The sequence below is a fragment of the Pseudophryne corroboree genome, chromosome 5, assembly GCF_028390025.1.
Source record: "Pseudophryne corroboree isolate aPseCor3 chromosome 5, aPseCor3.hap2, whole genome shotgun sequence".
NCBI classification, from domain to species: Eukaryota; Metazoa; Chordata; class Amphibia; order Anura; family Myobatrachidae; genus Pseudophryne; species Pseudophryne corroboree.
This window is the reverse complement of record NC_086448.1, coordinates 20,607,687-20,624,195: the sequence shown is the minus strand read 5'-3', so window position 1 is coordinate 20,624,195 and position 16,509 is coordinate 20,607,687. Positions and strand designations below refer to the sequence as shown.

At 42.2% G+C, this 16,509-nt stretch overlaps 1 long non-coding RNA gene across 5 annotated transcripts in view; it reads right to left on the bottom strand.

Moving 5' to 3' along the window:
- Positions 1 to 16,509, bottom strand: part of LOC134927118 (uncharacterized) — a 435,449-nt gene that overhangs the window by 326,889 nt on the left and 92,051 nt on the right. For 4 of the 5 annotated variants that reach the window (XR_010177556.1, XR_010177557.1, XR_010177560.1 and 1 more), the window contains exons 2-7: positions 10,838 to 10,868; positions 8,166 to 8,249; positions 7,853 to 7,951; positions 3,640 to 3,670; positions 968 to 1,051; positions 655 to 753 (exon numbers count right to left, since the gene is read on the bottom strand). This is a non-coding gene — a long non-coding RNA (uncharacterized LOC134927118). Of the gene's footprint in view, positions 1 to 654; positions 754 to 967; positions 1,052 to 3,639; positions 3,671 to 7,852; positions 7,952 to 8,165; positions 8,250 to 10,837; positions 10,869 to 11,750; positions 11,896 to 16,509 lie in introns of those variants that run through there. The other variant, XR_010177558.1, reaches the window with a different exon arrangement.

The following is a 16,509-nucleotide window of genomic DNA, read 5'->3' as shown; positions in this document are numbered from 1 at the left end:
CGCCAAATCAAAAGGCCACCACTGTAGCAAACACTTTGTGGGATAAATTTTTTATCCATTATGGTTTGCCGAACAGATTGCATACGGACCAAGGGAGAGACTTTGAAAGTCGACTAATTAAGGAAATGTGTTTGAGCTGTGGGATTTCCAAATCTAGGACTACTCCATATCACCCTCAGGGTGACCCGCAACCCGAGAGGTTCAACAGAACCTTGTTAGACATGTTAGGGACCCTGAATCCCTTAAACAAGCAGCATTGGAAGAGGCATATTGACCGTCTAATACACGCGTACAATTGTACCCGAAACGAGGCCACTGGATTTTCACCTTACTATTTAATGTTTGGAAGGGAGGCTAAGCTCCCAATCGATGTATGTATGGGAACTAATGCAGGCAATGACCCTTGTGTTTCTCATTTAAAGTATGTAGAAAGACTGAGAAGAGAATTGGGGGATGCCTATGCTTTAGCTGAGCGAACTGCCAGTAAATTGGGGGAGAAGAACAAGGTTCGCTATGATAGAAGTGTGCGGGATCAGGTTCTGTCTCCTGGGGACCGAGTGTTGTTAAGACAACTAGGGATTCCGAGGAAATTAAAAATTTCTAATCGATGGAGAGAGAACCCCTATATAGTGATAGAAAAGTTTAAAGACTTACCTGTGTATAGAGTTCAGCTTGAAAATGGACAAGGTGCAGTTTTAACTCATCATAGGCAGAATCTACTTCCCATAGGTAGAGAAGTACGCCTAGAAGACCCTGAAAGTATAAATAATATAGTACCATTTGGGAAGGAGACATCAAATAAGCTAACTGATTCATTAAGATCTAACAATGATGGTGGTGATGAGGGAGAAGATGAAGGTCAGGGCTGCTATTATAAGGATCCATATGTTGAAAGTAGGAAAGTGGATGATATAGGAGACATCAGGGGGCTCCCTGAGTCTTTTTCAGAGCTTGACCACACAGTTACCTGTATAGATCCTGTAGAGTATGACAGTGCTGTTCAAGATAAGGAGAGTAGTGGTCCAGGGGAGGGATTTGATCATTATTCTCCCTGTAGTGATATAAGCATAGAACAAGAAACTATAAATAGACCAAGAAGAACATGTCAACCCCCATCTATGCTTACTTATGATGAATTAGGAGTCCCTAGCATTATACCCAGGATAATACATCCCAATGCTATACTTACTTGGCCCTATTTTGAGAATTATACAAATAGTTATCGAATAAACTAATATTGTGTATATTTGTGGTAATCTAACCCAAATACCTTTGTTTAGATCACCAGGGGGAGAGTGTAACCATATATATAGTGTTAATGATGTGTATATAAAAATAAATAATATATATATATGCTGGTGTAATATATCTATATGTGTATAAGGTATGTTGTAAGATGAAATATGGTGGTATTAGATAAATGTGTATATAAAAAAGGATTTGGAGGGGGATAACTAAATTAATTTGTTTGGAATGATTAATGTAATACGACAAGAATGAAACAGAGGTCGTATATTGTGATTTTTTTTAGTCAGCCACTATGGTGTACTATCTAGAACGAGGCATAGAACGAGGCATTGTGAGCCGGTAATAGTCTGCAGGGTAATAGATGGATCTCTAGAGTATCCACGCGCTGCAGGAGTAACAACCTGCCGGGCGGGAACAGCGGGTCCGCGAGCAAAGAGCAAGGCTGACCGCGAGGCTAGGGGAAAGATGGATATTGATTGGCGGCAGCAGGGGGATCGCGCGGCTCCGGCGGGAAGCGGGCGGCACGAGCCGGAGGTCTGGGGGGGGATAAATAGAGCTCCCCGGCGGCAGATAGGCAGATTGCTGTTCCCCCGGGTGGAGTGTGTGCACTGTGTCCGGAGCGCTGCTGAAGAGCTGCAGTAGCGCTGCTGGGATACGTGTATTACACCGGCACCGGGCATACCTGATTGCGAGAGTTGGCAGAGGCAGCTAGGTGACAGAATCTGAAGCCGGAGAAGCCGCGCTGCAGTCCGCACTGAAGTCCGGGGCGGCGGGAGGCGGTACAAGGGTTGAGCGACTGTTCCCCAGCAACAGAGGGACGCAAGAGCCGGGTCGTTTTCAGCCAACACAAGAAGGCAGGGGGCGCCGCCCATAGAAACGTACATCAGCATCATCTGCCAAGCCTGTCAGCAAGTCAAAGGGAGGAGTCGGGGGAGAGTTCACCTGCGATCAGCATTTCTGAGAAGCGTAAGTGCATATTTAACCTATTGCACCACTATCACACTGAAAGGAAAAGCACTTACAATAGACTTCTCAGCCTACCACATAGAATCCTTTATTGAGGGAGAGATTACAACGCAGGAGCTTAAATAATATTCAGCTGTTGTATATAATACTAGAGACAGGAGTTCTTACCATGTCGGGTCAATAGAAGAAGCAATAGCTAAAGGGCATTGAATATATACCCTATCTCCTCATAAGTGAATGTTATTCTAAGCTGGATGAACTGTTTATTGGCACCTGGGTCATTATATATTGTAACCCATTATAGACTTGAGCATTCACTGAAATACTATTCATGTTATGTTCCACAGACTGATGTTATATACGATAAAGTGGGGACTGAAATATTATAACCGTTGCCCCTTTTCCCAGAGTAAATAGTGAAACAGTGGCTGGGTGTAATAAAAAAAAACCCAACAGAGCCTGGTGATACATTAACAGAGGAACTGCCCTGTAAGAATTCATACTGCACAGCTGAATAGAGATAGACCCCCTTTGGATGTCATCACTTACTCAGCAAGACAGCTCCACTTTATTTCTGATAAACCTACCTATGCATATCAACCTCATAGAAAGAAAAGACTGAGATTTATGTGGATACTTCAGAGATAAATAGAAGCAGCTGTGCCGTAATCAAATTATAGGTCTATGGCATAGAGTGACTAAAATAAATATGGAGCTATAATGCAACAGTCTTGTATATTCATTTAAACTACAACCTCAATAAGCTTAAGGGTTGGTCCTTCAAATATATTATATTACCTTTTACCCTCATCAATACAGAAGTGGGACAGCTATCACTTAAAAAGGACATGTAAAGTATAGAAGGTGTAGACTATATGCATGGCCATTGGACAGTGTTAAAAGCCTAACTATTATGAGGGACAGCGAAGTGGAAAGACTAATGTACCTAAACTAAGAGATGAGTGTATTGATTATTACTTATAACAAGTTTTAAAGCTACGAAGGTAGTGTTAACAACCTCAGAAATTGCATAAAGAAAAAAGGAAACGAGATAGCCAACTGGAAGGAATAGATACTTTTTATTTAGCTAGAGAAAAGGATACATAAGTGACACTCTACAGAACAGAAATTGCAACAGTAACATTCTACCTTGAGCTGAACAATTCATCAACATATTGAAAGCCACTAAAGGAAAATGTTATTATTTCAGTGAAATGTTAAATTGTTATTACTATTGTGAATTTTATGGGCCCTAATAGTGCACTATTTATCGCATTAAGAGTACCCGGGTCACTCATTCATTGAGGTTTAAACCATATAGTTTTTTGTATTGCATGCAATTAAATTGTATAGGAAGGTGGGGTAGCTAGGAAATAATATATATATGTGGGATGTGTTATCTTTTATTAAAAATATTATACTTACCATTTGCTGTCGCTGGATGTTGATTGAAGAGCTGAAAAGACAAACAGGTACATGAGTAATATGTATTAATTGACATTCGTTTAGAGATAGCATCATCACTATAATTTACATCCTAACAGAATTCAGGCATCCCAGGCAGCCTGTTGTCAATCAATAGCTTGGGTGGAGGCACATTACTAGATAAAGTAACCATCCCTTTGGTGAGAGATAAAGCACCTATAGTTAGAGCGGTAAGAGGGGGTTACATTTGGAGGCACTGCTGAGTGCATTCTTGATTAGGTTAGACAAGCTACTATATAAGATAGTGGATAAAGGAGGTATAGTAAGGGATGATGTGGACAGAAGCAGAATGAAACAGTTACTGCGGGGTGCCTTGACCACTGACTCAGTAGCTCAAAAATTAAGATGTTTAGGAATTAAAGAACCTTTTCCTACTTTTAACGAACTGTTAAAAGAAGTCAAACAAGAAGAGGTATTAATAGAAATGAGGGAGAAAACGGTAAAGAAGGTTAAGGTAATACAACCGGTAGTGGAAAGCAATGCATTTGAAGAAAAAATATTAAAGTTGATGGACAAACAAAGTAAGAAAATTGACAAATTCATTGCAGCACAGGCTGTGAATACTTCTCTGCAAATATCCAATGAAAGCAGCCCCGTAAGAGGATTAGGTAGAGGGAGTAACAACTTTAATAGAGGATGTTTTAAATGTGGGAGAACAGGACATCGGGCCTTTGAATGTCATTTGAATAGAAATTGGAATCGGAATATTGACCATGTTTCAGGTGGTAACCAGAATACGGAAGGTTCGGGGTCGGGAAACGGACGGGGGCGGTCTGTGGGCCCCTCACAGGCCCCCTAGAGGTTAGTCACTGTGCTATGGGGAATTCCTGGAGGAGTGGAAGTCTACCAGAAGGATTGCTGGGACCTGCTCCCCTTTTGAATGCGAATATAAATGGACGCCACTGCAAGATCTTGGTGGATAGTGGATCCCAAGTTTCTATCATATTTGAAAATTGGTACCATGAGAACATTCCTGATGTACCCATCCAGCCTTTAAGCGGATTAGTGATATGGGGTCTAAGTGTTGAAAAGTACCCTTATCTAGGGTATGTACAAGTTACTCTTGAAATCAGCAACAGGGTAAGAGAAGAGGAAGGGATGCAGACATCACTTATTGCATTGATATGTCCAGAAGTTCCTGAAGGGAGGGATGAACCACCTGTGATTATAGGGACTAACACCCGGATATACCCTTTACTGGCTGAATGGTACGAAGGAGACAAGGAATTGTCTTCTGCACGGACTTGTTGCATTCAATCCGCTGAGAGTATAATGGTTTTAGAAAATAAATTTGATATATGTTTCCGAGGGAGTGACATTTCTTTGGAGGAAAAATCTGCTTTAATTAAGGAGCTGGAATCCAAGAAACAGGTATTCTCTATGGGAGAATGGGATCTGGGGACAGCTAATGGGGTGGAGCACAGTATTAGATTAATGGATGAGACTCCTTTCCGGGAACGATCCCGCAGGATAGCTCCTGCAGACTTTGAAGACGTAAGGCAACACCTTAAAGGATTACTTGAGAATCAAGTTATAATCGAGTCTAGAAGTCCTTACGCTTCCCCCATAGTGATTGCGCGGAAAAAGAGTGGAAAAATACGAATGTGTGTAGACTACCGCACATTGAACCACAGAACTGTTACAGACCAGTATACAGTACCAAGGATAGACGAAGCTTTGGACTGTCTCCAAGGGAGCTCTTGGTTTTCTGTGTTAGATTTAAGGAATGGGTACTACCAAATACCCATGAAGCCGGAAGACCGTGAAAAAACTGCATTTATATGCCCGCTAGGTTTCTTTGAATTTCTAAACATGCCCCAAGGAGTAAAAGGAGCCCCAGCTACCTTTCAAAGAACAATGGAAAGGACTGTGGGGGATATGAACTATAGGGAAGTCATTGTATATCTAGACGATATAATCGTTTTTGGAGCCACCCTGGAGGAACACAATAAACGACTTTTTAAAGTTCTGGATAGATTGATGGAAGGGGGCTTGAAATTATCACTGGAAAAATGTCATCTTTGCCAATCCACGGTCAAATACTTAGGGCACATTGTAAGCAGAAGTGGGGTTTCCACCGACCCAGAAAAAGTGGAGGCCGTTAAGAATTGGCCTAGACCAACAAAGTTAAAAGAACTAAGGTCTTTCCTAGGCTTTTGCGGGTACTACCGCAGGTTTGTCCCAAATTATTCCAGTATAGCTAGGCCTTTAACCGATTTGACAAGAGGATATCCAACGTTAAATAAGAAGAAGAGGCGAGAACGGTCGGGTGAAGGAGGTCCCTTGCATAAAGTAAATGATCCATTTGGAGAAAGATGGACTACCGACTGTGAAATGGCCTTTAATTTGTTAAAACAAAAATTGACTAATGCCCCTGTATTAGCCTATGTAGATCCTGGGTTGTCCTATGTCCTTCATATTGATGCCTCTTTAGAAGGATTGGGGGGTGTTCTGTATCAAAAACATTCCGATGGATTGAAACCTGTTTCATTCATAAGTCGAGGCCTAACTAGTAGCGAAAAACGGTATCCCGCTCACAAATTAGAGTTCTTGGCTTTGAAATGGAGTGTAATAGATAAATTCCATGATTATCTATATGGAGTAACATTTGAGGTACAGACAGATAATAATCCTCTGACCTATGTCCAAACAACGGCAAAACTAGACGCCACGGGTCACCGGTGGTTGGCTGCCCTGGCGCTATATGATTTCACACTGAAATACAGACCAGGGGTGAGCAATATTGACGCCGACTCCCTTTCCAGAATTCCCAACCAGCAGATGGAACATACAGAAGAAGAGTGGATAGAGATACCAGCGGGAGAAATCAAAGGAATGTGTCATACAATGAGTTTGAAAGTATCAGCTGGAAGTGAACAAGTTAGCACTTTGGGAATGAAGTCAACCGCACTGCCTCCATCATATTGCTGGATTAGTCATGTAGAGCTTGAAGATTTGCCTAAACTGAAACGCTATCAAATTCGGAAAGAGCAACAACAGGACCCCAGCATACAACACTTAATTCCTGGCAGTAGAAAATCAGAAATTGCCCATGAATCTCTATTAGAAGTCAGACTGTTGAGGAAACAAAAGCGTAATTTGCTTATAAAAGCGGGGATATTGTACCGCAGCATTAGACAAATGGATGGACGAAAGAAGTTTCAGCTAGTGTTACCTAAGAAACACCGTGCTCTAATAATGCACGCATTACACGATAAGCATGGTCATTTAGGGTTTGAGAAGACGTTAAACCTTATAGCAGATAGATTTTACTGGCCGGGTATGGGAAAGGAAATAAAAGAATACTGCCAAAACTGCGGAAATTGTGTATTACGGAAAACGTTACCATCCAGAGTAGCTCCTTTGGTGACATTTAAAAGCAAAGGGCCCATGGACTTGGTCTGTATGGACTTCCTCTCCCTTGAAGTAGAAGAAGGAAAGAAGTGTAATATATTAATTGTGACAGACCACTTCACTCGTTATGCCCAGGCATATGTGACGCCAAATCAAAAGGCCACCACTGTAGCAAACACTTTGTGGGATAAATTTTTTATCCATTATGGTTTGCCGAACAGATTGCATACGGACCAAGGGAGAGACTTTGAAAGTCGACTAATTAAGGAAATGTGTTTGAGCTGTGGGATTTCCAAATCTAGGACTACTCCATATCACCCTCAGGGTGACCCGCAACCCGAGAGGTTCAACAGAACCTTGTTAGACATGTTAGGGACCCTGAATCCCTTAAACAAGCAGCATTGGAAGAGGCATATTGACCGTCTAATACACGCGTACAATTGTACCCGAAACGAGGCCACTGGATTTTCACCTTACTATTTAATGTTTGGAAGGGAGGCTAAGCTCCCAATCGATGTATGTATGGGAACTAATGCAGGCAATGACCCTTGTGTTTCTCATTTAAAGTATGTAGAAAGACTGAGAAGAGAATTGGGGGATGCCTATGCTTTAGCTGAGCGAACTGCCAGTAAATTGGGGGAGAAGAACAAGGTTCGCTATGATAGAAGTGTGCGGGATCAGGTTCTGTCTCCTGGGGACCGAGTGTTGTTAAGACAACTAGGGATTCCGAGGAAATTAAAAATTTCTAATCGATGGAGAGAGAACCCCTATATAGTGATAGAAAAGTTTAAAGACTTACCTGTGTATAGAGTTCAGCTTGAAAATGGACAAGGTGCAGTTTTAACTCATCATAGGCAGAATCTACTTCCCATAGGTAGAGAAGTACGCCTAGAAGACCCTGAAAGTATAAATAATATAGTACCATTTGGGAAGGAGACATCAAATAAGCTAACTGATTCATTAAGATCTAACAATGATGGTGGTGATGAGGGAGAAGATGAAGGTCAGGGCTGCTATTATAAGGATCCATATGTTGAAAGTAGGAAAGTGGATGATATAGGAGACATCAGGGGGCTCCCTGAGTCTTTTTCAGAGCTTGACCACACAGTTACCTGTATAGATCCTGTAGAGTATGACAGTGCTGTTCAAGATAAGGAGAGTAGTGGTCCAGGGGAGGGATTTGATCATTATTCTCCCTGTAGTGATATAAGCATAGAACAAGAAACTATAAATAGACCAAGAAGAACATGTCAACCCCCATCTATGCTTACTTATGATGAATTAGGAGTCCCTAGCATTATACCCAGGATAATACATCCCAATGCTATACTTACTTGGCCCTATTTTGAGAATTATACAAATAGTTATCGAATAAACTAATATTGTGTATATTTGTGGTAATCTAACCCAAATACCTTTGTTTAGATCACCAGGGGGAGAGTGTAACCATATATATAGTGTTAATGATGTGTATATAAAAATAAATAATATATATATATGCTGGTGTAATATATCTATATGTGTATAAGGTATGTTGTAAGATGAAATATGGTGGTATTAGATAAATGTGTATATAAAAAAGGATTTGGAGGGGGATAACTAAATTAATTTGTTTGGAATGATTAATGTAATACGACAAGAATGAAACAGAGGTCGTATATTGTGATTTTTTTTAGTCAGCCACTATGGTGTACTATCTAGAACGAGGCATAGAACGAGGCATTGTGAGCCGGTAATAGTCTGCAGGGTAATAGATGGATCTCTAGAGTATCCACGCGCTGCAGGAGTAACAACCTGCCGGGCGGGAACAGCGGGTCCGCGAGCAAAGAGCAAGGCTGACCGCGAGGCTAGGGGAAAGATGGATATTGATTGGCGGCAGCAGGGGGATCGCGCGGCTCCGGCGGGAAGCGGGCGGCACGAGCCGGAGGTCTGGGGGGGGATAAATAGAGCTCCCCGGCGGCAGATAGGCAGATTGCTGTTCCCCCGGGTGGAGTGTGTGCACTGTGTCCGGAGCGCTGCTGAAGAGCTGCAGTAGCGCTGCTGGGATACGTGTATTACACCGGCACCGGGCATACCTGATTGCGAGAGTTGGCAGAGGCAGCTAGGTGACAGAATCTGAAGCCGGAGAAGCCGCGCTGCAGTCCGCACTGAAGTCCGGGGCGGCGGGAGGCGGTACAAGGGTTGAGCGACTGTTCCCCAGCAACAGAGGGACGCAAGAGCCGGGTCGTTTTCAGCCAACACAAGAAGGCAGGGGGCGCCGCCCATAGAAACGTACATCAGCATCATCTGCCAAGCCTGTCAGCAAGTCAAAGGGAGGAGTCGGGGGAGAGTTCACCTGCGATCAGCATTTCTGAGAAGCGTAAGTGCATATTTAACCTATTGCACCACTATCACACTGAAAGGAAAAGCACTTACAATAGACTTCTCAGCCTACCACATAGAATCCTTTATTGAGGGAGAGATTACAACGCAGGAGCTTAAATAATATTCAGCTGTTGTATATAATACTAGAGACAGGAGTTCTTACCATGTCGGGTCAATAGAAGAAGCAATAGCTAAAGGGCATTGAATATATACCCTATCTCCTCATAAGTGAATGTTATTCTAAGCTGGATGAACTGTTTATTGGCACCTGGGTCATTATATATTGTAACCCATTATAGACTTGAGCATTCACTGAAATACTATTCATGTTATGTTCCACAGACTGATGTTATATACGATAAAGTGGGGACTGAAATATTATAACCGTTGCCCCTTTTCCCAGAGTAAATAGTGAAACAGTGGCTGGGTGTAATAAAAAAAAACCCAACAGAGCCTGGTGATACATTAACAGAGGAACTGCCCTGTAAGAATTCATACTGCACAGCTGAATAGAGATAGACCCCCTTTGGATGTCATCACTTACTCAGCAAGACAGCTCCACTTTATTTCTGATAAACCTACCTATGCATATCAACCTCATAGAAAGAAAAGACTGAGATTTATGTGGATACTTCAGAGATAAATAGAAGCAGCTGTGCCGTAATCAAATTATAGGTCTATGGCATAGAGTGACTAAAATAAATATGGAGCTATAATGCAACAGTCTTGTATATTCATTTAAACTACAACCTCAATAAGCTTAAGGGTTGGTCCTTCAAATATATTATATTACCTTTTACCCTCATCAATACAGAAGTGGGACAGCTATCACTTAAAAAGGACATGTAAAGTATAGAAGGTGTAGACTATATGCATGGCCATTGGACAGTGTTAAAAGCCTAACTATTATGAGGGACAGCGAAGTGGAAAGACTAATGTACCTAAACTAAGAGATGAGTGTATTGATTATTACTTATAACAAGTTTTAAAGCTACGAAGGTAGTGTTAACAACCTCAGAAATTGCATAAAGAAAAAAGGAAACGAGATAGCCAACTGGAAGGAATAGATACTTTTTATTTAGCTAGAGAAAAGGATACATAAGTGACACTCTACAGAACAGAAATTGCAACAGTAACATTCTACCTTGAGCTGAACAATTCATCAACATATTGAAAGCCACTAAAGGAAAATGTTATTATTTCAGTGAAATGTTAAATTGTTATTACTATTGTGAATTTTATGGGCCCTAATAGTGCACTATTTATCGCATTAAGAGTACCCGGGTCACTCATTCATTGAGGTTTAAACCATATAGTTTTTTGTATTGCATGCAATTAAATTGTATAGGAAGGTGGGGTAGCTAGGAAATAATATATATATGTGGGATGTGTTATCTTTTATTAAAAATATTATACTTACCATTTGCTGTCGCTGGATGTTGATTGAAGAGCTGAAAAGACAAACAGGTACATGAGTAATATGTATTAATTGACATTCGTTTAGAGATAGCATCATCACTATAATTTACATCCTAACAGAATTCAGGCATCCCAGGCAGCCTGTTGTCAATCAATAGCTTGGGTGGAGGCACATTACTAGATAAAGTAACCATCCCTTTGGTGAGAGATAAAGCACCTATAGTTAGAGCGGTAAGAGGGGGTTACATTATTCCTGTGTGTGCGCCATGTTTATATGTTATTCCTGTGTGCGCCTTGTATATATGTTATTCTTGTGTGTGTGTGCCATGTATATGAGTATGTTATTCCTGTGTGCACCATGTGTACTATATATGTTATTCCTGTGTGTACACCATGTATATATGTTATTCCTGTGTGCACCATGTATATATGTTATTCCTGTGCGCACCATGTATATATGTTATTCCTGTGTGTGCGCCATGTATATATGTTATTCCTGTGTGCGCACCATGTATATATATTATTCCTCTGTGTGCACCATGCATGTTATTCCTGTGTGTGTGCACCTTGTATATATTTTATTCCTGTGTGTGCGCCATGCATATATGTTATTCCTGTGTGCGCACCATGTATATATGTTATTCCTGTGTGTGCAGCCTTTATAATAAGATTTAACGCTGTCCTTTTTTTATGAATAATACTATATCATACAAATGTTGATTACATTAACATATTGATAACAATATAATGTTTATATTACATATGCTTACGGTTATACTTTTTTCATTAAAAATAAAATATTTTTTATGACATTAATAGGACATTCCTTATTACAGTTAGAATTGAATAACAATAGGTGGCAGTAGGGTGCGCAATAAGTCCCAGAAATCATCCAGTGAAATTACAAGTTTCACCTTGCTTCCTTGAAATAGGTCCCAATATTGCAAAAGAATGTAATTCCACTCAGGTGCTCTCCAAGATTAACAGAGATGTATCTCAAGCTAGGATCAAACATAACAGAATTTCTTCTCTTCCTCCTCCTCTCCTCCACAACCTGACGTGTGTCTATGTTTGGGGAAGAGAGATGCACACTCTTAGCACTAAGAACACTTATAATAAAAATAATTTACATAAACCCTCACAATTAACATGGAGTATAATTGGCACTCCTCCCATTCACCCTCAGGTGTTTTAATTAGCTGGGTTCCTGCATTTCAGATCACACATTGATAAGGCCCTATTTCATACTTACCGACTTTTTTGCTGCTCTCTCCGGGAGACAGCAGCCAGGTCGGTTCGGCAGGGGGGCGGGCTGCGATGTGTGTGCAGAGGGGGGTGGGCTGGAGGCGGACCGGGGGCGTGACTCTGGGGATTGTGTCGTGTAAGCCCCGCCCCCCACTGTGTAATGCCGCTATTATGGCATTATACAGCAGGGGGCGTGGCTACGATGACGCGATTCAACAAGAATCGCGTCATCGCCTGCCCGGACCGCCCACTTTACTCGCTAAGTGGGCGGCCGGGCTTGGGGGGACCCCTGTAATCGGGAGACTTGCCTGCTCTTCCGGGGTGCCGGGAGGGTCACCCGATTTTCGTGAGCCTCCCGGCCATTCCGGGAGAGTAGGCAAGTCTGCCCTATTTAGAGGTAAGTCCTGTATAAATTTATAGAATGTGATAATATTAGGGATGTTAGGGACCCATGTGATGAAGTCACCTGGCCGCGGTACATGGGCCCGCATATTTGTGCAAATGTGTGCTAAGAACTTCAATTATACTCCATGTTAATTGTGAGGGTTTATTTAAATTATTTTTATTATTAGTGTTCTTAGTGCTAACAGTGTGCATCTGCATCTCTCTTCCCCCTGCATAGTATTAGAAGCCTCAGCATGACATGATAGCACCTCTTGATAACTTTAGTATTAGGATGTGCAATCCAGGTTCCCCCCTTTTTTCGTGTGTCTATGTTTGCAAAGTATAGAAAGACTGCGTAGGGAACATACTGTGACCATAGCAGCATAAACGCACCGTCGGGGCTTCCGCAGCGCCGCTCAGTGCATCACCTTGGCTTGGAAGGGGTTAATGTTTTGTGGTGGGAGGAACGTGGAGAGAGGGTCCGAGGGGCTGATTGGCTGATCATGTATAGGGGCTGGCCTGTCATACATATAGGCTGCTGACATGGTACTTTCTCCCTCTTTTCAGCTCTTCTCGTGACCCGCCCTGGGGACTTGGTTTTGGTTTTTATTTATTTTTTGTTCTACAGTCGGGTTCATTGTGTCGGCTTTTGGTGGCCGGTTTCTGAATGGTTACTTAATTTTAATTATGAGTTCAAGGTTAGTAAGTTTGGGTGTACTTTTAGGTAAATGTTATAGTTTTATAATTAGTTTACGGGCATCGCTTTACCAAGTGGGTCCATATAACTGGTATAAACATATGTGGATGGCGGGGCCGGTGGCCCAATTTTTACCATGTAGGGGCGGAGCGTTCCTCCGTCCCTGCAACTGTTGGTGGGGCAGGGGTAGTGGCAGAAGGCCGACCCCTGTCCTTGGATTTTTGATTTTCGATGTCTGGGATGGAGGCAGGAGGCCGATCCCGGAACATCTGAGGCAGAAGGCTCCCTAACACATATGTTTTTTATTGCTTGTTTTTCTGTATTATAACATTGATCACCCGTGTTACGTTTATCATGCTTAACCGTTCTTCTCCCCGCCACCTTAGTTAGAGAGGGAAGTCTGCATTTTAGTTTTAGTATTTAATAGTGATGAGCGGGTTCGGTTTCCGAGAAACCGAATCCCCCCGAACTTTACCCTTTTTACACGGGTCCGAGCCATACTCGGATTCTCCCGTATGGCTCGGCTAACCCGAGCGCGCCCGAACGTCATCATCCCGCTGTCGGATTCTCGCGAGATTCGGATTCTATATAAGCAGCCGCGCGTCGTCGCCATTTTCACACGTGCATTGAGATTGATAGGGAGAGGACGTGGCTGGCGTCCTCTCCGTTTATATACGAGACAGATGATCTGATTGCTTTGCTTGTTTATTTTACTATTGTGGGGAGGATTGGGGAGCAGCTGTTAGGAGGAGTTTTGCTAGTTTTTTTTTATCCGTTCTCTGCCTGAAAAAAACACTCCATACCATATATGTGCTCAGCCTCAGTGTGCATGATATATCTGACTGTGCTGAGTGCTCACACTGCTTAATTGTGGGGGAGACTGGGGAGCAGCTATAGCAGGAGTACAGTGTCAAAGTCAGAAAAATGTCTTAATGCACACTGCCATATTTGCACCGCACACTGGTCCGTGCTGCGCGTGCGTACGCTCTCCCGTGGAAGCGCATACTCGCAATAGCGTGCACTCGCACGCGCAGTATGTGCATTTACGGTAGAGTTTATGTGATCGTAGCGTGCGACTCATTCGTTACAAATGTTCACAATTAATGTAGTTTATAGATCATGGTCCCTTTGATAGATTCTGAAAGTTTGGTTAAAATACAATGTCCCAGAGCTGAGGAATCCCTCTTTATATCGTACGAAGGGTCTAACAGGAATCATACAGCAGTGTTTGGTACCCATCGGAAGAGTATTTAATTAGCAATATTCCGGTGTTGGTTTGGAGCGTATTAATCGCTCGTGCGAATAATTATGGACATAAGAAGTTTATGTCCATTTCTATTAATTACACATACTCAGGTATGCGGCGGGAAACCCAGTTTCCCACCCACCTGAGCTGTTGGAAATCGTCACAGCCCACCTGTATGAATCACCCTATGACCTTTTGTTATGATACAGGGCCGAATTCCTTCGGCCAATGGACAATGGGATTGTAGGACCAGGAGATTGCATTGTGTGTGGGGCATAAATAGGCAGGCCGACCACATCCAGCTCACTCTCTCATCAACGGTTATCTGCTGATAATCGGGAGCTGGATATCGAGGCGCAGGCGATCATACCCTTTGTGCGTAAGTTCTCTCCATAATCATTGTCTTTCTGCGAGCCAATATCTCTCTCTCTCTCTCTCTATCTCTCTCTCTCCTCTTTTCTCTTAAATACTTCATAGTAGTATTGTATTGTATTGCATTTAGGTCAGTGTAGTATTGTCTTTTTGTATTTATTGTTTAGTTCTGTGGTTAGGAAGTCTCTGTTATATTGTAGTGTATCATATGTACTGTTATCCCCTTTTACAAGTATATTAGACATAATACAGTTAATAGGCTTTGGAAACCTAAACCAGTATCAGTGTATTTACTATAGTGTTAAGTGTTCACTTGAGCGTCGGTGACGCTCAAACAGCTTTGTAGGTAGTCAGGTTACACAAGGTTGCATTTACACCCTGTACTCACATTAAGGTATTCTGTGTGTTTCATCGGTATAAGGTTTAATATCAAGGTATAGTGTTGTGAGCGTCTGCACCGCTGGTGACCTCCTCGTGGTCTCTAGCGTATGCTACGTTACAGCGAATCTTTCCCCTAGACATAACCAATAACGTGTCCTGTGATCACTGGGCCGTGAGCGAACGTGACGCTTGAGCGTCTCGCCTACGGCTGAGCGATCGTTACGCAAATAGCGTATCATTACGGTATTTCTTAAGTAAACAGCGTACAGTGTTCTTAGCTTCATAAGGGTTGTTTATACGACAAAGGAATTTAGCATTGTCAATTGCGGGCTCGTCCGGTCCTTTTCACATCTGCACTAGGTAGATCAGCAGACATTATCCCCCAGCAAAGGGTGGGAGGTTGTCTCGCAGTTGCTGACGGGATAAGCGTCTGCTTCGCTTAGGTAAAGAGTGCTGAAGGAATCCGGTAACCGGAAGTAAGAACAAAACGCTTGTGTTTTTTTTAAAACTGTTTATTTTTCTTTTGTCTTGCGTACGCACGCATATATCTGCATTTCTGTTTCATTTTCGTATATCACTATTCCTGTTTGCCAAATTTTATAGTTGATAGAAAGGGCTAAAAGGAGATTTGCTGTTATTTAATAAGTAGAGGTAATAGTTAAAGTATAGAACAACACACGGCTTGTCCGAGAGACGAGGCAGCCAGTGTGCAGTGTGGATTGCGGTAGATGATCAGGGATCATCTACATTGATAAAATATATATTGTGTTACGGTGGATCCTTTGCATTGCGTACACGTGTCACTAACAAAGACTAGCGTACGCAATCCGAAAGGCAGGACGCACGCAGCGTACATTACGCAACGTAGCGTCTGGTTACACCCACGTAGCTCAAGTTGTGATAAAGTTGAATTAGCGAAAAAAAGCGAATTAACGCAAAGGCGATAATTAACGCACAGCGGTAGATAACGCGAAGCGGTAAATAACGCAAATCTATTTTTAGAAAATCTGAAATTTAGTTTAACAGATCCTGCTCCTAATTGGTAACACTGTTGGGCTAAAGACAAATTTCTGCGCAGAAATAGATATAGAAACAAAGTGTACATGTGTTGAGTGAGTGTGTTTTGTATACAAAAGTTTATATAACTTTAAGGTGGAACCAAAAGGAAAGCCGGGTACTCGTCAAGGGACATACGTGTAAGTGACATATACGGTGGCTAGGGAGGCATCTCTGGTTAAAATAATATTTGAGCATTAGAGTATAGCGGACCATAAGGTAACAAGACCAGGAGGTCATAAGGTAACAAGACCAGGAGGTCATAAGGGAACAAGACCAGGAGGTCATAACA